Source organism: Pristiophorus japonicus, chromosome 18 (genome assembly GCF_044704955.1).
Source record: "Pristiophorus japonicus isolate sPriJap1 chromosome 18, sPriJap1.hap1, whole genome shotgun sequence".
Classification (NCBI taxonomy): Eukaryota; Metazoa; Chordata; class Chondrichthyes; family Pristiophoridae; genus Pristiophorus; species Pristiophorus japonicus.
Window position 1 is genome coordinate 54,607,389 of NC_091994.1, and position 24,593 is coordinate 54,631,981.

The 24,593-nt window shown below is 44.4% G+C and overlaps 1 long non-coding RNA gene across 3 annotated transcripts in view; it reads right to left on the reverse strand.

The window, feature by feature from the left end:
- The window catches only part of LOC139228745 (uncharacterized), a 107,210-nt gene extending 87,967 nt beyond the window's left edge, over window positions 1-19,243 (reverse strand). For all 3 annotated transcript variants that reach the window (XR_011587611.1, XR_011587612.1, XR_011587610.1), the window contains exons 1-3: window positions 19,179-19,243; window positions 18,688-18,733; window positions 18,519-18,593 (exon numbers count right to left, since the gene is read on the reverse strand). This is a non-coding gene — a long non-coding RNA (uncharacterized lncRNA). The remainder of the gene's footprint in view (window positions 1-18,518; window positions 18,594-18,687; window positions 18,734-19,178) is intronic.
- Between the last annotated feature and the right edge of the window lie 5,350 nt (window positions 19,244-24,593).

Below are 24,593 nucleotides of genomic sequence, written 5' to 3' on the forward strand. Positions count from 1 at the left end.
TCCACTTAACTGCATTATCCCCATACCCCTTGATTTCCTTAATATCCAAAAATCTATCAATGTCTTGAATACACTCAAAGACTGAGCCTCCGCAGCTCTCTGGGGTAGAGAATTCTAAAGATTCACCACCCTCTGAGTGAAGAAGTTTCTCCTCATCTCAGTCTTAAATGACTGACCCCTTATTCTGAGACTGACCCCCTGGTTCCCGACTCCTCAGCCAGGGGAAACATCCTCCCTGCATCTACCCTGTTAATCCCTGTAAGAATTTTGTATGTTTCAATGAGATCGCCTCTCATTCTTCTAAACTCTAGAGAATATAGGCCTAATCTACTCACTCGCTCCTCATAGAACAATCTTCCCCCCCCCCCCCCCATTCCAGGAATCAGTCTGATGAACCTTCGTTGCACTCCCTCAATGGCAAGTATATCCTTCCTTAGGTAAGGAGACCAAAACTGCACAATACTCGTGTTGCGATCTCACCAGGGCCCGATATAATTGCAGTAAGACGTCTTTACTCTTATACTAAAATCCTCTTGTAATAAAGGCCAATGTACAATTTGCTTTCTTAATTGCTTGCTGTACCTGCATGTTAACTTTCAGTGATTTGTGTACATGGACACCCAGGTCCGTCTGAACACCAACATTTCCCAATCTCTCTCCATTTAAAAAAATACTGTTGCTTTTCTATTTTTCCAATCAAAGTGGTTAACTACACATTATATTCCACTTGCTATATTCTTGCCAAATTACTTAGTCTGTCTATATCCCCTTGAAGTATCTTTGCATCCTCCTCACAACTTATATTCCCACCTAGCTTTGTATCATCAGCAAACTTGGATATATTACATTTGGTCCCCTCATCCGAATCATTGAGATAGATTATGAATAGCTGAGGCCCAAGCACCGATCCTTGCGGCACCCCACTAGTTACAGCCTGCCAACCCGAAAATGACCCGTTTATTCCTACTGTTTTCTGCCAGTTAACCAATCCTCAATCCACGCTAGTATATTACCCCCAATTCCATGAGCCCTAATTTTGTTCAATAACCTCGTGTGGCATCTTATCGAATGTCTCCTGAAAATCTGATACTTGATTGAGGTCTATACGATTATGAACGGCCTAGATAGAGTGGATAGGAAGGACCTATTTCCCTTAGCAGAGGAGTCAACAACCAGGGGACATAGATTTAATGTAATTGTTAGAAGGTGTTGGGGTAAAAGGAAGACTCCTCTTCCTCGAGGTGGACTCCCTGATAAGGAATCGACACCCGCCCTTTGGTATACCGAGCACAGAATCACTCGGACGAAAATTTTGGTTCAACCTGTTTTATTCGAGCATGCTAGGGAAGGTTCTGAAGAACACTTCCCAGAACAACAGTTTGTAATGACGGTTATACATTTTCTGAGGTGTGTGACCCTCCTACAAAACCACCGATTGGCCGCCTGCTATCAGCGAAGTTACATTGATTTGTTGACTCTTATCAGACTAGCTGTGAGTGGTTCTTCCCCACCTGTCCATCTCCCATCACATGTTGCCCTCCCGGAATGTGTTATTCAATGGTGTCAACTTTGCCTCAGTTTCTCATGACGTGTTGATTAACTTTGTTTTCCAGGTGGTACCTCCTTATCCCTCTCCCAAGAACTTTTGTCAAAACTACCAGTTAATACCATCCTGTTCCCATGCTGCTATAGTCTATGTTCCCAAACATTTGTGTCCTTGTTCTGAACTGAATATGTACGCTTCCATGAGTCTGTACTAAGGTTAATCCAATGGATAGTTCATTAACTATCAGGCATTGCTGCTGCCCCCTTCTTAACCCAATGTAAGCGAGTGTATAAGTGTGCTTTACATACATAAGTGAGTTTTACATATTATCGGTCAATCACAATCCCTACCGGAATACAGAGGAACTCCTTATTCCTCAATCTCCTAATACTGATAAGCCCTTTTAATCTGGACCATTTTACGTGTCAGATCAATTCACTACCTTCAGTATCCCCATTCGTGGCCATCGGTCTGTCTCCACTCTAGTGACTGTTTTTTATCCCCTTACAGAAGAGGGGAGTTGAGAACTTTTTTCAGAGGGTGGCGAGGGTCTGGAGCTCATTGCCTGAAAAGCTGGTAGAGGCAGAACCGCTTCTCACATTTAAAAAAAATACTTGAATATGCACTTGATGTGCTATAACCTACAGTGCTACGGACCAAGAGCTGGAAAGTGGGATTAGGCTGAATAGCTTTGTCAGATGGCACAGACACGGTGGGTCAAATGGCCTCCTGTGCCGAAAATTTCTATGATAATGGTTTGAGTATGTCTGATCCTTGACCACTGAGTCAAATGGATGTAGGTTCAAGCCACACTCCACAGCTTTGAGTACATAATCCAGGCTGACATTTCATTGCAGTATTCAGGAGTGGCATATTGTCAGAGGGATCGCATTTCCAATGAAACATTAAACCAAAGTCCTGCCTGTTCGGGTTGAAATAAAAGATCCTGAGGTACCATTTGACAAAGAACGGAGTTCTCTCAATCTCCTGACCCATATTGGTGTCTCAACCAATACCACCAGAAACACCGATTAAACCAGTCACCTCATTACTGTTTGTGGCTCTTATTATGTACCTGTAACAGTGACAGCACTTCAAAGTAATTAATTGGCTGTGGGGCACTTTGAGATGTCCTGAGAATATGATCAGTGTTTTTCTCCTTATGAGCCACCTGATCTAATCCTAAACTTGAATTTTATGAAAGATGGGAGGCCAAAAAGCAGACGTTGACTTAGTTGAGTTAGGAAGTGAGAAAGGCTTAGCTACGCATTTCTGTGGTGATGGGGCGTTAGTAGGGGAAAGAGGTGGGTAGTGTGCAGAGCAGAAAATAAGCGGTATGGGTAATGGATAAGTGTGTGGGGTTGAAAGCTTACCTCCGGGTGCTGCAGGACATAGTGAATGGTCTGGTTCAGCCTTTGTGTGGCCAGGAAGAGGGATGGAGTCAGTGGCGGGACTCGCAGATAATGGCTTTGGTCTTCCCAATGTTGATGGTTTTGAAGGGGAGATGGGTGGCAACAGGAAAAAGAACTATTGCCAATGCCAGCTAGCATAGATGGGGCAGGAAAGGGAGGTGGTCAGGGATTGAGTGGGAAGAGAATCTGGGGAGCAGGAGGTTAGCTCTCATGGATAAGATCAGCCTAGAGAGGGAAGGGGGCGGATGAGCAAGTAACTGGGAAAATAAATAAATTGTGGGGTGGGGGACGGTGTGTGAGAAAGTGAGGCAGCTGCATGAATGGTCTCGATCGTGAAGACAAAATCCAAGAGCTCCTCAAATCTGATCTTTGAAGTGAGGGTGGAAGAGCAGCCTTGCCTGAATGTGATGATTCTGAAGTAAGGTGGTTTTAGCTGAGGAGAGTGAAGCACAGTTACACTTGATGTGATAAAGCATTGAGTGCTAGGCACATCAAATTTGTGCCCCTTTGACTTGAGAGAGTTAGGATGAGGGCTATATCAGGAGGAGTAATTGGGCACTGGATTGTTTTGCTGAGAATAAGGACGTTTAAGGCAGAGACGAGGGAGCGATTAAGCAAGTCGGCAGTGCCAGAGTGGTTGTGATGGGTATGGGGTCATAGGTAAGGTGCTTGGACATTTGTGAGGGAGCTGGGGGAACAGTTATTTTCCATGAGCAGATGATAAAGTGGGATTGGAGGATAGGGGAACGTGCAGGGTGAAGGAGGCAAGGAAGTTGTCAGACATTGTCTTGTCAGTGACCGAGACCTCAAGTGAAGAGAGGCCACGGTAGATAATATCAAGGAATAGCTAAGCATGTGGGTGGAGGAGTTTATATAAAAGGTGAGTGTAAGGGATGCCTGAAACCGCATTAATAAGGGGGAAGTGAAATTGAAGTTACGATTGAAATCAGCAAAGAGGAAGAGTCATTTTGTACAGCGGCTGAGGAAAGAGATGGGAGGATATTTCACTAAGGAAGTCACCAGGAGAGTGGAGGCAGTAAATGATCACAGAGTTATTTGGAATGTATAGCACAGAAACAGGCCATTCCGCCCAATATATCGGTGTTTATACCTCATGAGCCTCCTCCCACTCCATGTAACCCTATCCGGATAACCTTTTTTTCTCTTCTCCCTCATGTTTATCTAGCTTCCCCTTAAATGTATCATTGCTATTCACCTCAACTACTCCATGTGGCAGCGAATTCCACATTCTAATCACTCTGGGTTAAAGAGGTTTCTCGTGAATTCCCTATTAGATTTATTCGTGACTATCTTACATTTATGGCCACTAGTTCTGGACTCGCCCTCAAATGGAAAAATCTTCTCTACATCTACCCTATCAAACCCTTTCATAATCTTAAAGACCTCTAATCAGGTCACCCCTAAGTTTCTCTTTTCTAGAATAAAGAGCCCCAGCCTGTTGGCCTTTCCTGATAAGTATAACCTCTCAGTTCTGGCATCATCCTTGTGAATATTTTCTACACCTTCTCAAGTGACTCTATATCCTTTTTATAATATGATGAGGATTTTTATATTTAAATAGAAAATAGGTGTAGGAGTAGGAGGCCATTCGGCCCTTCGAGCCTGTACCACCATTCAATAAGATAATAGCTGATCATTCACCTCAGTACCCCTTTCCTGCTTTCTCTCCATACCCCTTGATCCTTTTAGCCGTAAGGGCCATATCTAACTCCCTCTTGATTATATCTGACAAACTGGCATCAACAAATCTCTGCGGTAGAGAATTCCACAGGTTAACAACTGAGTGAAGAAGTTTCTCCTCATCTCGGTCCTAAATGGCTTACCCCTTATCCTTAGACTGTGACCCCCAGTTCTGGACTTCCCCAACGTCAGGAACATTCTTCCTACATCTAACCTGTCCAGTCCCGTCAGAATTTTATGTGTTTCTATGAGATCCCATCTCATTCTTCTAAACTCCAATGAATACAGGCCCAGTCGATCCAGTCTCTCCTCATATGTCAGTCCTGCCATCCCGGGAATCAGTCTGGTGAACTCCCTCAATAGCAAGAACGTGCTTGCTCAGATTAGGAGACAAAATTAAAGACAGTATTCCAGATGAAGCCTCACCAAGGCCCTGTACAACTGCAGTAAGACCTTACTATACTCAAATCCCCTAGCTATGAAGGCCAACATGCCATTTGCCGCCTGCTATACCTGCATGCCAACTTTCAATGACTGATGTACGATGACACCCAGGTCTCATTACACCTCCCCTTTTCCTAATCTGCCATTCAGATAATATTCTGCCTTCATGTTTTGCCACCAAAGTGGATAACCTCACATTTATCCACATTATATTGCATCTGCCATGCATTTGCCCAATCACCTAACCTGTCCAAGTCATCCTGCAGCCTCTTAGCATCCTCCTCACAGCTCACACCGCCACCCAGCTTAGTGTTATCTGCAAACTTGGAGATATTACACTCAATTCCTTCATCTAAATCATTGATGTATATTGTAAATAGCTGGGGTTCCAGCACTGAGCCCTGCGGCACCCCACTAGTTACTGCCTGTCATTCTGAAAAGGACCCGTTTATCCCGACTCTCTGCTTCCTGTCTGCCAACCAGTTCTCTCCACGTCAATAGATTACCCCCAATACCATGTGCTTTAATTTTGCACACTAATCCCTTGTGTGGGACCTTGTCAAAAGCCTTTTGAAAGTCCAAATACACCACATCCACCGGTTCTCCCTTGTCCACTCTACTAATTACATTCTCAAAAAATTCCAGAAGATTTGTCAAGCATGATTTCACTTTCATAAATCCATGCTGACTTGGACCGATCCTGTCACTGCTTTCTAAATGTGCTGCTATTTCATCTTTAATAATTGATTCCAACATTTTCCTCTACTGATGTCAGGCTAACTGGTCTATAATTCCCTGTTTTCTCTCTCCCTCCTTTTTTAAAAAGAGTTTAGGATGGAAGAGGACAAGGTGCTCAAAAGAGAAGGTGAGACTTGACTGCGAGGGCTGGTGGTGGAAAGTGGAGAAGCTTTTGGAAGATGGAATGAGTTCCTGCCTGGGAGGCATATTTCTATCACTATCAACTGAAGTGAATGTGATGACGTTGTGAATGGCAAGATCCTTTCTTACAGGATTGCAAAATACATGGAAGGATAGTGAGGTTGAGGGGGCAGTAGTGGAAGAGGTGAGTGGGATGGGAAGGAGGCCGGAGGGATTAATTCCTGAAGAGCAAAGGATGGGGCAATTTGAGGTGCTGTTCTGGGACAGCCAAGAGAAGGTGCAGAGAGAAGCAGTGGGCCAGCTTGCGAGGGATTTGAGTCTGAGATTATTGTAAGAAAGAAAAGAGGCTGCAGAGTAGCGTAGGATCAAGAGAGCCATAGTCCTGTGGAAGGGGTGATGAAAGGGGGCACAGCTAGGTTGGAGGAAGAGGAGAGAGCTCAGTTCCGGAATAACAAAAGTTACGAATAACACAAACACACAAGAAATCTTGAGTTACATAAACATGACCCAAGTTCGAAGTGAAGCAGGGAAGGGGTTTACAGTGAGGTCAGAGAGAGTAGCCTTTAATATTTCTCTTTCAAGCAATTATCTTAATTATCCTTTAAAAGAATGTATGGGCTCTGCAATGGTTTAAATGCAAGTTATTTGGTTGCCAGCATCTGCCCTCGCTGCAATACCAGGCTCTCATTTAAGATTTCTTCCCTATTAAACTATTTAACATTTGAGTGAGCGCATTGATGTACTTTTAATTTTGATTGAACCCCAATTTTGAAGAGTTCTGTATCAATAAAGGTGCATAATAATTATGATCTGAGAAAGCATGAAGAGAAATGACAAGACTTCTCCTTGTCTCAAATACAGCAAGTCTCCTGTCTAAACCTGACCAGACCATCTCTGGTTGTGTGTCATTCAAAAAAGTACATTAGATCCTGGCTCCAAAAACACTGGCCACCAAGTCAGGGTGAAACAGGCAGTCACATGCTGCTGACGATCGTACGGTTCTTGTAGCAGTTACTGTAATGGAAAGCCGTTAGCGAGCCATTCTGTGACCAAAGCCGAGAAGTCTGTGCTGCTGATATTTTCATAGGAACAGGAGTAAGCCATTTAGCCCCTCAAACTTGTTCCGCCATTCAATGAGCTCATGACTGATCTGTATCTTAACTCTATCCACCTACCTTGGCTCTGTATCCTTTGACCCTTGGATCACAAAAATCTATTGATCTCTGATTTGAAATTATTCATTGAGCTAGCATCAGCTGATTTTTATGGGTGAGAGTTCCACACTTCTATCACCCTTTGCATGAAGAAGTGTTTCTTAACTTTTCTCCTGAATGGCCTGGCTCTGATTTTAAGATTATGTCTCCTTATCCTAGACTCCCGCACCAGCAGGAAAACTTACTCAATATCTACCCGATCAATTTCTTTCAAACTCCTATAAATGGGATTGGGGGTAATATACTAGCATGGATTGAGAATTGGTTAATGAACAGAAAACAGAGTAGGAATAAACGGGTCATTTTCGGGTTGGCAGGCTGTAACTAGTGGGGTACCGCAAGGATTGGTGCAGCTATTCACAATCTATACCAATGATTTGGATGAGGGGACCAAATGTAATATATTCAAGTTTGCTGATGATAGAAAGCTAGGTGGGAATGTAAATTGAGGGGAGGATGCAAAGAAGCTCCAAAGAGTTATAGGCTGGTTACGTGAGTGGGCAAGAATATGGCAAATGAAATATAATGTGGAGAAATGGGAAGTTATCCACTTTGGTAGGAAAAATTGAAAAAGAGTATTTTTTAAATGGTGAGTGATTGGGAAATGTTGGTGTTCAAGAGGGACCTGTGTGTCCTTGTACGCTGAAATTTAACATGCAGGTACAGCAAGCAATTAAGAAAGCAAATGGTATGTTGGACTTTAATCTTATACTCAAATCCTCTTGTAATAAAGACGTTTTATTGCAATTATATAGAGCCCTGGTGAGACCGCACCTGGAGTATTGTGTATAGTTTTGGTCTCCCTACCTAAGGAAGGATATTCTTGCCATTGAGGGAGTGCAACAAAGGTTCACCTGACTGATTCCTGGGTGGGGTGGGGGGTGATTGTCCTATGAGGAGAGATTGAGTAGATTCGGCTTATAGAAGAATGAGAGGTGATCTCATTGAAACATACAAAATTCTTACAGGGATTGACAGGAGAGGATGGTTCCCTAGGCTGGGGAGTCTAGACCCAGGGGTCACAGTCTCCGAATAAGAGGTCAGCCATTTAGGACTGAGATTAGGAAAAAGCTCTTCACTCAGAGGGTGGTGAATCTTTGGAGGCTCAGTCTTTGAGTATATTCAAGGCAGAGATTGATAGATTTTTGGATATTAAGGGAATCAAGGGATATGAGAATAGTGCAGGAGAGTGGAGTTGAGGTAGAAGATCAGCCATGATCTTGAATGGCGGAGCAGGCTCGAGGGGCCGAATGACCTACTCCTGCTCCTATTTCTTATAAATCGCAATCAAATCACCCCATAATGTTCTATATTCCAGGAATACAAGCCTAGTTTATGTAATCTTTCCTCATAATCTAACCCTTGGAGCCCTGGTAATGTATTGGCGAATCTGCACTGCACTCCTTCCAAGGCCAATATATTCTTTCTGAGGTGCGGTGCCCAGAACTGTACCCCATCCTCCATGTGTGATCTAATCAGCGTTTTCTATAGCTATAGCCAAACTTCCTCCCCTTTATATTATAGCCATCTAGTTGTAAAGGATAGCATTTCATTAGCCTTTTTAATTATTGTACCTGACCACTACATTTTAGTGATCTGTGTACATAAGCCCTAAATCTCTTTGGACCTCCACTGTTGCTAGCTTTTGCACCATTTAAATAATACTCTGATCTATCCTTTTTTGGTGCAAAATGGATGACTTGTACTGGCGTTGAAATTTATCTGCGACAGTTTTGCCCGCTCACTTAATAAATCAATGTCTCTTTGTAATGTTATGCTCCCGTTTGCACTACTTATTATACCACCAATCTTGTGTTGTTGGCAAACTTGGATCTATGGCTCTCTATTGTGTTATCTAAGTCATTAATAAGTGTAGTGAGTACTTGAGGCCCCAGCACAGATCCTTGTGGGACACCACTCGCCACTTCGTTGCAATTCGAGTACATACCCATTATTCCTACTCACTGTCTTCTAACCAGGTCAATAATTTGCCTTCAATTACATGAGCTTTAATTTTAGAAAACATTCTCTTATCGAATGTCTGTTGAAAGTTCTTATAAACTACATCCATAGACATTCCCCTATCTACCACTTTAACTAGTAGATTCAATTCAAATGATCGACCCTTTACAAATCTATGTTGGTTCTCTAATCAGTTCAAATTTCTCAAAGTGCTCAGTCACATTGTCCTTAATTATTGATTCCAACCTTAGGCAGTCCCTTGGAGTTTGAGGATGACTTGCTTCCACACTAATGAGTTCTCAGGTGACTGATGAGACCAATGTAGGACCTACAGTCTCTCACAGGTGGGGCAGACGGTGGTTGAAGGGACAGGTGGGTGGGGTGCTTGGGTTGTCATCTGCTCCATCCGCTGTTTGTGCTTGGTTTCCACTTGCTCCCAGCGAAGAATCTTCCCAGATGCTTCTCCACTTTGAGCAGTCTTGGCCAGGGATTCCCAGATGTTGGTGAGGATGTTGCACTTTTTCAAAGAGGCTTTGAGGGTGTCCTTGAAGCATTTCCTCTGCCCACCTGGGACTCGCTTGCCGTGTCCGAGTAGAGTGCTTGTTTTGGGAGACGAGTATCGGGCATGCGGACGATGTGGCCCATCCATTGGAGCTGATCTAATAACTTCCCCAAAACAGATGTTGGACCAACAGGTCTATCATGTCTTGGTTTCTCTTTCCCACCTTTCTTAAAAAATTGAGTTATATTTGTAATTTTCCAATCTAAAAGGACAATTCCTGAATGGAGAGTGCTTTGGAAGATTATGGCTAAAGCATCTGCCATTTCCTCACCTACTTTCCTTTAGTTTTATTATCTCTCGCCTCCTGTGCCAAGCATAGCTGTTTTATTTGCTAAGTAGAGCTCTTGCTCCTTAGGTGTATATGCTGGTTCTGTATTAAGCTAATTTCTTCAACATCTCCCACTGTTCATCTGTAGTTTGACCCATTACCAGTTTTGACCAGTTTACCGTCGTTGTCTCTGTCTCATCCCGATAAAGTTAGTCTCACCAAAATCTAGAATCTTAGTAACCGTGTTAAGTTTCTCCTTTATAAGCCTAACTTTGAATTCGATAATATTATGATCACTGTTAGTTAATAATCGGACAGTAAAATAATTTTGATCTAAGTCTTGCTCATTACTCATTAGTAAATGTAGTTGGTTCTAGAGCACATTATTCCAGAAAACTATCTTGACGCACTCAAGAAATTCACAACCTTTCTGACTCGAGATACTCTGCTCTTCCCAATCTGTATGAAAATTTAAAATCCCATTAAACAACTCTGCTTTTGCTACAAGCTTCTCTAATCTCTGAATTAATACATTCAGCCACTTCACTGCTGCTATCCTATTACAGGTTTAAGCCTACTTTAACATAGAAACATAGAAATTTACAGCGCAGAAAGAGGCCATTCCAGCCCATCGTGTCCGAGCTGGCCAACAAAGAGTCACACGGCCCTCGGTCAGCAGCCCTAAAGGTTACATATAAACCTATGAACAATGACAGAAAGGCAAAGAGCACCCAGCCCAACCAATCCGCCTCACCACAACTGCGACACCCCTTATACTAAAACATTCTACACTCCACCCCAACCAGAGCCATGTGATCTCCTGGGAGAGGCAAAAACCAGATTAAAAACCCAGGCCAATTTAGGGAGGAAAAAATCTGGGAAAATTCCTCTCTGACCCATCCAAGCGATCAAAAATAATCTAGGCGATCAGCCTGGCCGTATTCTATTCCCTGCAGTACTTACCATTATATCTGCTCCGTCCAACAAAAGGTCATCCAGTCTAATCCCAATTACCAGCTCTAGGTCCGTAACCCTGCAGGCTGCTGCACTTTAGTGCCCATCCAACCATCTCTTAAAAGTGGTGAGGGTTTCTGTATCCACCACTCTTCCAGGCAGTGAGTTCCAGATCCCCACAACCCTCTGTGTAAAGAAGCCCAACCCCCCCGCCCCCCCCAAATCTCCTCTAAACCTTCCACCAACCATCTTAAAACTATGCCCCCTTGTAATAGACCCCTTCCACCAATGGAAATAGACCCTTACTATCCACTCTGTCCAGGCCCCTCAATATTTTGTACACCTCAATGAGGTCTCCTCTCAACCTCCTCTGTTACAATGAGAACAAACCCAGCCTATCCAATCTGTCCTCATAGCTAAGATTCGCCATTCCAGGCAGCATCCTAGTAAATCTCCTCTGTACCCTCTCTCGTGCAATCATGTCCTTCCTATATTACGGCGACCAGAACTGCACGCAATACTCCAGCTGTGTCCTGCTCTTATATTCTATGTCTCGGCCAATAAAGGCAAGCATTCCGTATGCCGCCTTAACCCCCTTATCCACCTGCCCTGCTACTTTCAGGGATCTGTGGACAAGCAATCCAAGGTTCCTTTGTTCATCTGCACTATTAAGTGGCCTACCGCTTAATGTATATACCCTTTCCTTATTAGCCCTCCCAAACCTTACACTTCTCTGAATTAAATTCCATTTACCACTGCTCTGCCCATCTGACCAGTAAATTGATATCCTCCTGCAGCCCATGACTTTCCTCTTCATTATTAACCACACAGCCAATTTTAGTGTCGTCTGCAAACTTCTTAATCATACTCCCTATATTCAAATCTAAATCATTGATATATATCACAAAAAACAAGGGTCCCAGTACTGAGCCCTGTGGAACCCCACTGGAAACATCCAGTCACAAAAACACCCATCAATCATTACCCTTTGCTTTCTACCTCCAAGCCAATTTTGAATCCAACTTGACACTTTGTCCTGTATTCCATGGGCTTTAACCTTCATGACTAGTCTACCATGTGGGACCTTATCAAAAGCTTTGCTGAAGTCCATATATACTACATCGACCCTCTTGGTTACCTCCTCAAAAAATTCAATCAGATTAGTCAGACACTATCTTCCCTTAACAAATCCGTGCTGACTACCTAATTAATCCTTGCCTTTCCAAATGCAGATTTATCCTATCTTTCAGGATTTTTCCAATAATTTTCCCACCACTGAGGTTAGGCTGACAGGTCTGTAATTACTCGGCCTATCCCTTTCTCCCTTCTTAAACAAGGGTACCACATTAGCAGTCCTCCAATCCTCTGGCACCATGCCCAGATCCAAAGAGGACTGGAAAATGATGGTCAAGGCCTCTTCTATTTCCTCTTTTATTTCGCTCAACAGCCTGGGATGCATTTCATCCGGGCCTGGGGACTTATCTACTTTCAAAGCTGCTAAACCCCTTAATACTTCCTCTCTCATATTTATTTCATCCAGAATATCTCACTCCTCCTCGATAGCAGTATCTGCATTATCCCTTTCCTTTGTGAAAACAGATGCAAAGTATTCATTAAGAACCCTTCCAACATCTTTCACCTCCACACAAAGATTACACTCATGGTCTCTAATAGGCCCTACCCTTTCTTTAGTTACCCTCTTACTCTTAATATATTTAAAGAACATCTTAGGGTTTTCCTTAATTTTACTGGCCAAGAATTTCTCATGCTCTCTTAGTGTTCCTGATATCCTTTTTAATTTTGCCTCTTAACTTTCTATATTCCTCTCAAGATTCTATAGTATTTAGCCATTGATATATGACATAAGCATCACTTTGTTTCTTAATCCTCCCCTATAAGTCCCGAGACATCCTAGGGGCTCTCAAATTATTTTTCCCAGCCTTTTTCTTTAAGGGCACATGTTTGGCCTGAGCTTTACGGATCTCCTCCTTGAATGCCTTCCACTGTTCCGACACTGATTTTACCCATAAGTAGCTGTTTCCAGTCCACCATGGCCAAATCACTCCTTAACTTAGCAAAATGAGCTTTTCCCTAATTTGGAACTTTTATTCCAGGCCTATTCTTGTCCTTATCCATAACTAACTTGAATCTGACTGAATTATGGTCACTGACACCCAAGTGCTCTCCCACTAATACCCCTTCAACCTGCCCAGCTTCATTCCCCAAAACTAAATCCAAGACCGCCCCCTCTCGTGTTGGGTTTGCTACATACTGACTAAAAAAGTTCTCTTGAATGCATTTCAAGAATTCTATACCCTCTATATCCTTCACACTAAATTTGTCCCAATCAATATTTGGATAGTTAAAATCCCCTACTATTACTCCCCTATGGTTTTTGGACTTCACGGCAATTTGCCAAGATATTTGCTCCTCTATCTCCCTCCCACTGTTTGGGGGTCTATAATACACACCCAGCAATGTGATCGCCCCTTTTTTATTTTTCAATTCGACCCATATGGCCTCATTTGATGATCCCTCTAACATATCACCCTCCTCACCGCTGTAATAGTTCCTTTAATCGTACTGCAACCCCCTCCCTTTTTAGCCCCCTCTCTATCTTGTCTCAAAATCCTGTAGCCAGGAATATTGATCTGCCAAACCTGACCTTTCAGCCATGTTTCTGTAATGGCTATAATGTCATACTCCCAAGTGTCTACCTGTGCTCTTAGCTCATCCGCCTTATTCACTATACTCCTTGCATTAAAGTATATACCATTCAGCATAGGAAGACCTCCTTGCTTACTACATACTAAACCTGTTTCCTCTGTCTTACAGATTCGCTTTCTAGATTCTTGCTATCCAATTTCAGCTTTACTTCCTTCCCTTTTGAATTTGTTCTCGGGTTCCCATTCCCCTGCCAAGCTAGTTTAAGCTCTCCCCAACAGCACTAGCAAAACTCCCCATGAGGATATTGGTCCCAGCGCTGTTAAAACATAGAAAATAGGTGCAGGAGTAGGCCATTCGGCTCTTCGAGCCTGCACCGCCATTCAGTGAGTTCATGGCTGAACGTGCAACTTCAGTACCCCATTCCTGCTTTCTCGCAATACCCCTTGATCCCCCTAGTAGTAAGGACTACATCTGAATCCTTTTTGAATATAATTAGTGAATTGGCCTCAACAATTTTCTATGGTAGAGAATTCCACAGGTTCACCACTCTCTGGGTGAAGAAGTTTCTCCTCATCTCGGTCCTAAATGGCTTACCTCTTATCCTTAGACTGTGACCCCTGGTTCTGGACTTCCCCAACATTGGGAACATTCTTCCTGCATCTAACCTGTCCAAACCCATCAGAATTTTAAACGTTTCTATGAGATCCCCTCTCATTCTTCTGAACTCCAGTGAATACAAGCCCAGTTGATCCAGTCTTTCTTGATAGGTCAGTCCCGCCATCCCGGGAATCAGTCTGGTGAACCTTCGCTGCACTCCCTCAATGGCAAGAATGTCCTTCCTCAAGTTACGAGACCAAAACTGTGCACAATACTCCAGGTGTGGCCTCACCAAGGCCCTGAACAACTGTAGTAACACCTCCCTGCCCCTGTACTCAAATCCTCTCGCTATGAAGGCCAACGTGCCATTTGCTTTCTTAACCGCCTGCTGCACCTGCATGCCAACCTTCAATGACTGATGTACCATAAGAACATAAGAATTAGGAACAGGAGTAGGCCATCTAGCCCCTCGAGCCTGCTCCGCCATTCAATTAGATCATGGCTGATCTGGTCGTGGACTCAGCTCCACTTACCCGCCCTCTCCCCGTAACCCTTAATTCCCTTATTGCTTAAAAATCTACCTATCTGTGACTTGAATACATTCAATGAGCTAGCCTCAACTGCTTCCTTGGGCAGAGAATTCCACAGATTCACAACCCTCTGGGAGAAGAAATTCATTCTCAACTCGGTTTTAAATTGGCTCCTCCGTATTTTAAGGCCGTGCCCCCTAGTTCTAGTCTCCCCCACCAATGGAAACAACCTCTCTGCCTCTATCTTGTCTATCCCTTTCATGATTTTAAATGTTTCTATAAGATCACCCCTCATCCTTCTGAACTCCAAGGAGTAAAGACCCAGTCTACTCAATCTATCATCATAAGGTAACCCCCTCATTTCTGGAATCAGCCTAGTGAATCGTCTCTGTACCCCTTCTAAAGCTAGTATATCCTTCCTTAAGTAAGGTGACCAAAACTGCACGCAGTACTCCAGGTGCGGTCTTACCAATACCTTATACAGTTGCAGCAACACCTCCCTGCTTTTGTACTCCATCCCTTTCGCAATGAAGGCCAACATTCCATTTGCCTTCCTGATTACCTGCTGCACCTGCAAACTAACCTTTTGGGATTCATGCACAAGGACCCCCAGGTCCCTCTGCACCACAGCATGTTGTAATTTCTCCCCATTCAAATTAAATTCCCTTTTACTGTTTTTTTTTCCCCAAGGTGGATGACCTCACACTTTCCGACATTGTATTCCATCTGCCAAACCTTAGCCCATTCGCTTAACCGATCCAAATCTCCTTGCAGCCTCTGAGTCCTCTACATAACCCGCTTTCCCACTAATCTTAGTGTCATCTGCAAATTTTGTTGCACTACACTCTGTCCCCTCTTCTAGGTCATCTATGTATATTGTAAATAGTTGTGGTCCCAGTACTGATCCCTGTGGCACACCACTAACCACTGATTTCCAACCGGAAAAGGACCCATTTATCCCGACTCTCTGCTTTCTGTTCGCCAGCCAATTCTCTATCCATGCTAATACGTTTCCTCTGACTCCGCGTACCTTTATCTTCTGCAGTAACCTTTTGTGTGGCACCTTATCGAATGCCTTTTGGAAATCTAAATACACCACATCCATCGGTACACCTCTATCCACCATGCTCGTTATATCCTCAAAGAATTCCAGTAAGTTAGTTCAACATGATTTCCCTTTCATGAATCCATACTGCGTCTGCTTGATTGCACTATTCCTATCCAGATGTCCCGCTATTTCTTCCTTAATGATAGTTTCAAGCATTTTCCCCACTACAGATGTTAAACTAACCGGCCTATAGTTACTGGCCTTTTGCCTGCCCCCTTTTTTAAACAGAGGCGTTACATTAGCTGCTCTCCAATCCGCTGGTACCTCCCCAGAGTCCAGAGAATTTTGGTAGATTATAACAAATGCATCTGCTATAACTTCCGCCATCTCTTTTAATACCCTGGGATGCATTTCATCAGGACCAGGGGACTTGTCTACCTTCAGTCCCATTAGTCTCTCCAGCACTACCTCCCTCGTGATCGTGATCATCTCAAGGTCCTCCCTTCCCACATTCCTATGACCAGCAATTTTTGGCATGGTTTTTGTGTCTTCCACTGTGAAGACGGAAGCAAAATAATTGTTTAAGGTCTCAGCCATTTCCACATTTCCCATTATTAAATCCCCCTTTTCATTCTTTAAGGGACCAACATTTACTTTAGTCACTCTTTTCCGTTTTATATACCTGTAAAAGCTTTTACTATCTGTTTTTATGTTTTGCGCAAGTTTACCTTCGTAATCTATCTTCCCTTTCTTTATTGCTTTTTTAGTCATTCTTTGCTGTTGCTTAAAATTTTTCCCAATCCTCTAGTTTCCCACTAACCTTGGTCTCGTTGCACCTCCCCTTTTCCTAATCTGTCACCATTTAGATAATAGTCTGTCTCTCTGTTTTTACCATCAAAGTGGATAACCTCATGTTTATCCACATTATACTTCATCTGCCATGCACTTGCCCACTCACCTAACCTATCCAAGTCACTCTGCAGCCTCATAGCATTCTCCTCGCAGCTCTCACTGCCACCCAACTTAGTGTCATCCGCAAATTTGGAGATACTACATTTAATCCTCTCGTCTAAATCATTAATGTACAATGTAAACAGCTGGGGCCCCAGCACAGAACCTCACTGCCTACCATTCTGAAAAGTACCCATTTACTCCTACTCTTTGCTTCCTGTCTGCCAACCAGTTCTCAATCCCATGTGCTTTAACTTTGCACATTAATCTCTTGTGTGGGACCTTGTTGAAAGCTTTCTGAAAGTCCAAATACACTACATCAACTGGTTCTCCCTTGTCCACTCTACTGGAAACATCCTCAAAAAATTCCAGAAGATTTGTCAAGCATGATTTTCCTTTCACAAATCCATGCTGACTTGGACCTATCATGTCACCTCTTTCCAAATGCGCTTCTATGACATCCTTAATAATTGATTCCATCATTTTACCCACTACCGATGTCAGGCTGACTGGTCTATAATTCCCTGTTTTCTCTCTCCCTCCATTTTTTAAAAAGTGGGGTTACATCGGCTACCTGCACTCCATAGGAACTGATCCAGAGTCTATGGAATGTTGGAAAATGACTGTCAATGCATCCGCTATTTCCAAGGTCACCTCCTTAAGTACTCTGGGATGCAGTCCATCAGGCCCTGGAGATTTATCGGCCTTCAATCCCATCAATTTCCCCAACACAATTTCCTGACTAATAAGGATTTCCCTCAGTTGTTCCTCCTTACTATACCCTCTGACCCCTTTTATATCCGGAAGGTTGTTTGTGTTCTCCATAGTGAATACCGAACCAAAGTACTTCAGTTTGTACAGGTCCCATCTCCCCCAGAAGTGGTCCCAATGCCTCAAGAATTTAAAGCCCTCCCTCCTACACTGACTTTCCAGCTACGTGTTCATCCTCTCTATCCTTCTATTCTTATACTCATTAGCACATGGCACCGGTAGTAACCCGGAGATTACTACCTTTGAGGTCCTACCCTTTAATTTTCTTCCTAGCTCTCTGAATTCTTCCTATAGGACCTCATCCCTTATTTTACCTATGTCGTGGTCCCGATATGGACCACGACCTCTAGCTGTTTACCCCCCCACCCCCCTCCCCCACAGGATGCCCCGCGTCCGCTCTGTGACCCTGGCACCAGGGAGGCACAAAACCATTCGAGAGTCACGTCTACGGCCGCAGAAACGCCTGTCTGTTGCCCTAACGGTAGAATCTCCTATCACTAGGGCTCTTTTGATCTTCGTCCCTCCCCACTGTGCAGCTGAGCCACCCGTGGTGCCTTGGAATTGGCTCTGGCTGCACTCCCCAGAGGCACCATCGTCCTTACCGATACTCGGAAGTGAATATTGGTTTCAAGGCGAGACGGACTCACTGGGGGGACTCCTGCGCTACCTGCCTAGCACACTTACTACGTCTGGTGGTCACCCACTTCCTCTCTGCCTGCACGCCTTTGGGATGACCATTTCCTGAAACGTGCTATCCGCATAGCTCTCAGCCTCGCGGATGCACCTTATTGACTCCACCCGCTGCTCCAACTCCGAAAGACGGAGCTCGAACAGTTGAAGCTGGAGACACCTCCTGCACACGTAGTTGTCTAGGCTGCGTGAAGCGTCTAGGACTTCCCACATGCTGCAGGATATGCACTCCACGGGACTGAGCTGCACTGCCATCCCTCTGGTTAGTGCTATGTAGTTTGAAATCTACTTAAAAAGAAATGGAGAAGAGAGCGCTACTTACCAACTCACCTCATAGACCTCTGTGGCATCCCGAACTCACCGACCTCTCTGGCCTCTCGGCCTCCGAACTCTCAATCTATTTGAAAAGAAAAGTTTCTGTTGTTTGGTTTCCCTTGCCAATATCCTCACTTACTAATGTGGTAATAGTATCTTTAATCGATAAGGCCTACCTCTCTCCTCTTCCAGTTTCCTTCTCCTTTCGAACGACCTTATAACCTGGAATATTTAACACCCAATCAGCTTGTAGCCATGTCTCTGCAATGGCCAGAATGTCACACCCTCTAAACTATGTTTGAGCCTCTAATTCCCTCATAGGGGTGGAAATTCAGTCGCGCCTCTGTTGCAGTGTTAATCCAGGCGGAGCGGTAACTTTTGCGCTGGGAAATGGTTTGTGCCTCCAGCCGCAAAATTCACCAGCTGGGCCCTGAGTGTGGGGTGGGGCGGAGCGCTAAGGGAGGTGTTTCGCACCTCTCTTCGGGCGCTAGGCCGGCTGAGCAACTGAAAATCCCGAGCTAAACAGCCGGCCTCAGAGCGCCCTAAGAGAGGCTTCCCTGGGGAAAAACAAAATCTGTTTTTAAAAAAAAACACCAATAATATTCCCAATACATTACTGACTCCACATCAACATTAATCGCAAAAATAAAAAAACAATCACACTCACCTCAGGTCGACATTCCTTCCCTCACTGCGGCAGGTACAGCTTGGACCACCAGTTTTCACAGGCAGTCCCACTAGGGCGCGATACGGGGCACTACGGATTGGGCGCGAACCAAATATCGAGCCAGTGTTGCAACTAGGGGCGATTCATACAGGCTCACCTCTCCCGGGCAGTACTGCTCCGTGCCCCGCAAACCCGGAAAAATGTCCCAGCGGGGCGCTGGAAGCTTCTCCGCCGCCATTAAACAGAGGCGGCAACAAACCGAAAATCCAGTCCAATGTATTTCTTGTACTCCATGCATTAGTATATAAAATCCTTATTTGAGCCGTCTGCCCTGATGGTGTCTATCTCGCACTATTTAACTTAACACGTTTCTTATTTTTCACTTCTGTTGTAGCCAGTTCAGTTATTTTTGTAGTTCCTTCACCCGGTCTATCTTTACCACTGTTTGTGACCTGAACTCTGCTCAATCCTTCTTTCATCTTTCAACAATCACTTTTACTATTGTTTCTGATTCAGTCCTCTGCCTCTCCCCCACCTCCATTTACTAGTTTAAAGTCCTTTTATCACCCTATTTATCCTTTCCGCTAGGACCTTGCTCTCAGCCCGGTTCAGGTGCAGCCAGTCCCAATGGTACAGCTCCCTCCTGTCCCAGTACTGGTGCCAGTGTCCTATAAAATGGAATGCCGCCATCTCAACCCACTCCTTTTAGCCACGAGTTCACCTTCCTGATCGGTGTGTCCCTATCCCAATTAGCAGGTGGCTCGGGTAATAATCCTGAGATTACCATCCTTGATGTTCCTAACTTCTGTTGCTCCTTCAGCAGGACCTCCTCCCCGTTCTTTCCCATGTCATTGGTCCTGACGACTGGATCTTTCTCTCCCTTTTCCAAATTCCTTTCCAGCTGCTTTGAGGTATCCCTTACCCTGGCACCAGGTAGGCAACACACCTTCGAGACTCGATCGTGGCTTGAGGATACCATCTATCCCCCTAATTATTGAATCTTCGAAAACTACTGTTTCTATTCTGCTCCTCCCCACCCCTCACCCACCTTTGGACTGACCTCTGCCCCCTGGTGCCCAGGTCAGCATTATGGCTGTCATCTCTGCAGTCTTCCTCCTTATGCTCAGGGGTATCAGTATATTGTATTTAAATCAGAAAATGCTGAAAATCTCAGCGGGTCAGGCAGCATCTGTGGAGAGAAAAACAGAGTTAACGTTTCGGGTTGATGACCCTTTGTCAGAACTGGCGAATGTTTGAAATGAACAGATTCTTGAGCACTGAAAGGGGGAGGGCAAGCAGGGTGGAAGACAGGAGAGATTAGAGAGACAAAAGGGATGATGGGCTGACTTGAAATGGTAATGGCAGAATTAGAAAAAGGTTAGTCTGGATCGGGTGTGAATGGCAGAATAATTAACAGCTGCCATAGGCGACAGAAAAAAATAACATAAGATCGGGCCGGGGGGATGGGCAATGGTTATGGTCTGAAATTGTTGAACTCTATGTTGAGTCCAGAAGGCTGTAAAGTGCCTAAACGAAAGATGAGGTGCTGTTCGTCGAGCTTCATTGGAACATTGTAGAAACGTAGATAGAAACATAGAAAATAGGTGCAGGAGTAGGCCATTCGGCCCTTCGAGCCTGCCCCACCATTCAATAGGATCATGGTTGATCATTCCTTCAGTACCCCTTTCCTGCTTTCCATACCCTTTGATCCCTTTAGCCGTAAGGGCCATATCTAACTCCCTCTTGAATATATCCAATGAACTGGCATCAACAACTCTCTGCGGCAGAGAATTCCACAGGTTAACAACTCTGAGTGAAGAAGTTTCTTCTCATCTCAGTCCTAAATGGCCTGCCCCTTAACCTAAGACTGTGTCCCCTGGTTCTGGACTTCCCCAACATCAGGAACATTCTTCCTGCATCTAACCTGTCCAGTCCCGTCAGAATTTTATGTTTCTATCAGATCCCCTCTCACCCTTCTAAACTCCAGTGTATAAAGGCCCAGTTGATCCAGCCATCCCTGGAATCAGTCTGGTGAACCTTTGCTGCACTCCCTCAATAGCAAGAACATCCTTCCTCAGATTAGGAAACCAAAACTGAACACAATATTCCAGGTGGGGCCTCACCAAGGCCCTGTACAACTGCAGTAAGACTTTCCTGTTCCTTTACTCCAATCCCCTAGCTATGAAAGCCAACATACCATTTGCCGCCTTCACCGCCTGCTGTACCTGCATGCCAACTTTCAATGACTGATGAACCATGACACCCAGGCCTCGCTGCACCTCCCCTTTTCCTAATCTGCCATTCAGATAATCTGCCTTCGTGTTTTTGCCCCCAAAGTGGATAATCTCACATTTATCCACGTTATACTGCATCTGCCATGCATTTGCCCACTCGCCTAACCGTCCAAGTCACCCTGCAGCCTCTTAGCGTCCCCCTCACAGCTCACGCCGCCACCCAGTTTAGTGTCATTTGAAAACTTGGAGATATTCCTCATCTAAATCGTTAATATATATAAAGAGCTGGGGTCCCAGCACTGAGCCCTGCGGCACTCCACTAGTCACTGCCTGCCATTCTGAAAAGGATCCGTTTATCCCGACTCTCTGCTTCCTGTCTGCCAACCAGTTCTCTATCCACGTCAGTACATTACCCCCAATACAATGTGCTTTGATTTTGTACACCAATCTCTTGTGGGGGACCTTGTCAAAAGCCTTTTGAAAGTCCAAATACACCACATCCACTGATTCTCCCTTGTCCACTCTACTAATTACATCCTCAAAAAATTCCAGAAGATTTGTCAAGCATGATTTCACTTTCATAAATCCATGCTGACTTGGACCGATCCTGTCACTGCTTTCTAAATGTGCTGCTATTTCATCTTTAATAATTGATTCCAACATTTTCCTCTACTGATGTCAGGCTAACTGGTCTATAATTCCCTGTTTTCTCTCTCCCTCCTTTTTTAAAAAGAGTTTAGGATGGAAGAGGACAAGGTGCTCAAAAGAGAAGGTGAGACTTGACTGCGAGGGCTGGTGGTGGAAAGTGGAGAAGCTTTTGGAAGATGGAATGAGTTCCTGCCTGGGAGGCATATTTCTATCACTATCAACTGAAGTGAATGTGATGACGTTGTGAATGGCAAGATCCTTTCTTACAGGATTGCAAAATACATGGAAGGATAGTGAGGTTGAGGGGGCAGTAGTGGAAGAGGTAAGTGGGATGGGAAGGAGGCCAAATGCGCTTCTATTTCATCCTTAATGATTGATTCCAACATTTCCCCCACTACTGATGTCAGGCGAACTGGTCTATAATTACCTGTTTTTTCCCTCCTTTTTAAAAAGTGGTGTTGCATTAGCTACCCTCCAGTCCATAGGAACTGATCCAGAGTCGATAGACAGTTGGAAAATGATCACCAATGCATTCACTATTTCTAGGGCCACTTCCTTAAGTACTCTGGGATGCAGACTATCAGGCCCCGGGGATTTATCGGCCTTCAATCCCATAAATTTTCCTAACACAATTTCCCGCCTAATAAGGATATCCTTCAGTTCCTCCTTCTCACTAGACACTCGGTCCCCTAGTACTTCCAGAAGGTTATTTGTGTCTTCCTTTGTGAAGACAGAACCAAAGTACTTGTTCAATTGGTCTGCCATCTCTTTCGTCCCCATTATAAATTCACCCGAATCCGACTGCAAGGGACCTACGTTTGTCTTCACTAATCTTTTTCTGTTCACATATCTATAGAAGCTTTTGCAGTCAGTTTTTATGTTTCCGGCAAGCTTCCTTGCGTACTCTATTTTCCCCCTCTTAATTAAACCCTTTATGCTCCTCTGCTGAATTCTAAATTTCTCCCAGTCCTCCGTTTTGCTGCGTTTTCTAAATGTATGCCTCTTCCTTGGATTTAACACTATCCTGGATTTCCCTTGTTAGCCACGGTTGAGCCACCTTCCCCGTTTTATTTTCACTCCAGACAGGGATGTACAATTGTTGAAATTCGTCCATATGATCTTTAAAGGTTTGCTATTGCCTATCCACCGTCAACCCTTTAAGTATCATTTGCCAGTCTAATCTAGCCAATTCGCACCTCATACCATCAAAGTTATCTTTCCTTAAGTTCAGGACCCTAGTTTCTGAATTAACTTTGTCACTCTCCATCTTAATAAAGAATTCTACCATATTATGGTCACTCTTCCCCCAAGGGGCCTCGCACAACAAGATTGCTAATTAGTCCTTTCTCATTACATATCACCAAGTCGAGGATGGCCAGCTCTCTGGTTGGTTCCTCGACATATTGGTCTAGAAAACCATCCCTAATATACTCCAGGAAATCCTCCTCCACCGCATTGCTACCAGTTAGGTTGGTCCAATCAATATGTCGATTAAAGTCGCCCATGATTACTGCTGTACCTTTATTGCACACAACCCTTATTTCTTGTTTGATGCTGTCCCCAACCTCACTACTACTATTTGGTGGCCTGTACACAACTCCCACTAGCGTTTTCTGCCCTTTGTTATTCCGTAGCTCTACCCATACTGATTCCACATCATCCAAGCTAATGTCCTTCCTTACAATTGCATTAATTTCCTCTTTAACCAGCAACTCCACCCCGCCTCCTTTTCCTCTCTGTCTATCCTTTCTAAATGTTGAAATACCCCTGGATGTTGAGTTCCCAGCCTTGGTCACCCTGGAGCCATGTCTCCGTGATGCCAATCACATCGTATCCGTCAACTGCTGTCTGCGCAGTTAATTTGTCCACCTTATTCCGAATACTCCTCGCTTGGGGCACAGAGCCTTCAGGCTTGTCTTTTTAACACACTTTGACCCTTTAGAATTTTGCTGTAAAGTGGCCCTTTTTGTTTTTTGCCTTGGGTTTCTCTGCCCTCCACTTTTACTATTCTCCTTTCTATCTTTTGCTTCTATCTTAATTTTATTTCACTCTGTCTCCCTGCATAGGTTCCCATCCCCCTGCCATATTAGTTTAACTCCTCGCAAACACTCCCTCTAGGACATTGGTTCCGGTCCTGCCCCGGTGCAGACTGTCCAGTTTGTACTAGTCCCACCTCCCCCAGAACCGGTTTCAATGCCCCAGGAATTTGAATCCCTCCCTGCTGCACCACTGCTCAAGCCATGTATTCATCTGAGCTATCCTGTGATTCCTACTCTGACTAACACGTGGCATTGGTAGCAATCCTGTAGGAGGCCGAGGACGGAGATGTCGGAATCGGAATGGAATGGGGGATTAAAGTGACAGGCGACTGGAAGCTCAGGGTCATGCTAATGGACTGATATTGTGTCTGTTTAATGGAGTCAATCTCTGCGGGACGACCTCCTCTAACCCCACTCAGTTCCGTCCTTGTTGCGTGACAGTCATATGCTCCACTTCCCACATTTTTCTCTCAGGTGTGATTGGAGAAAACTAT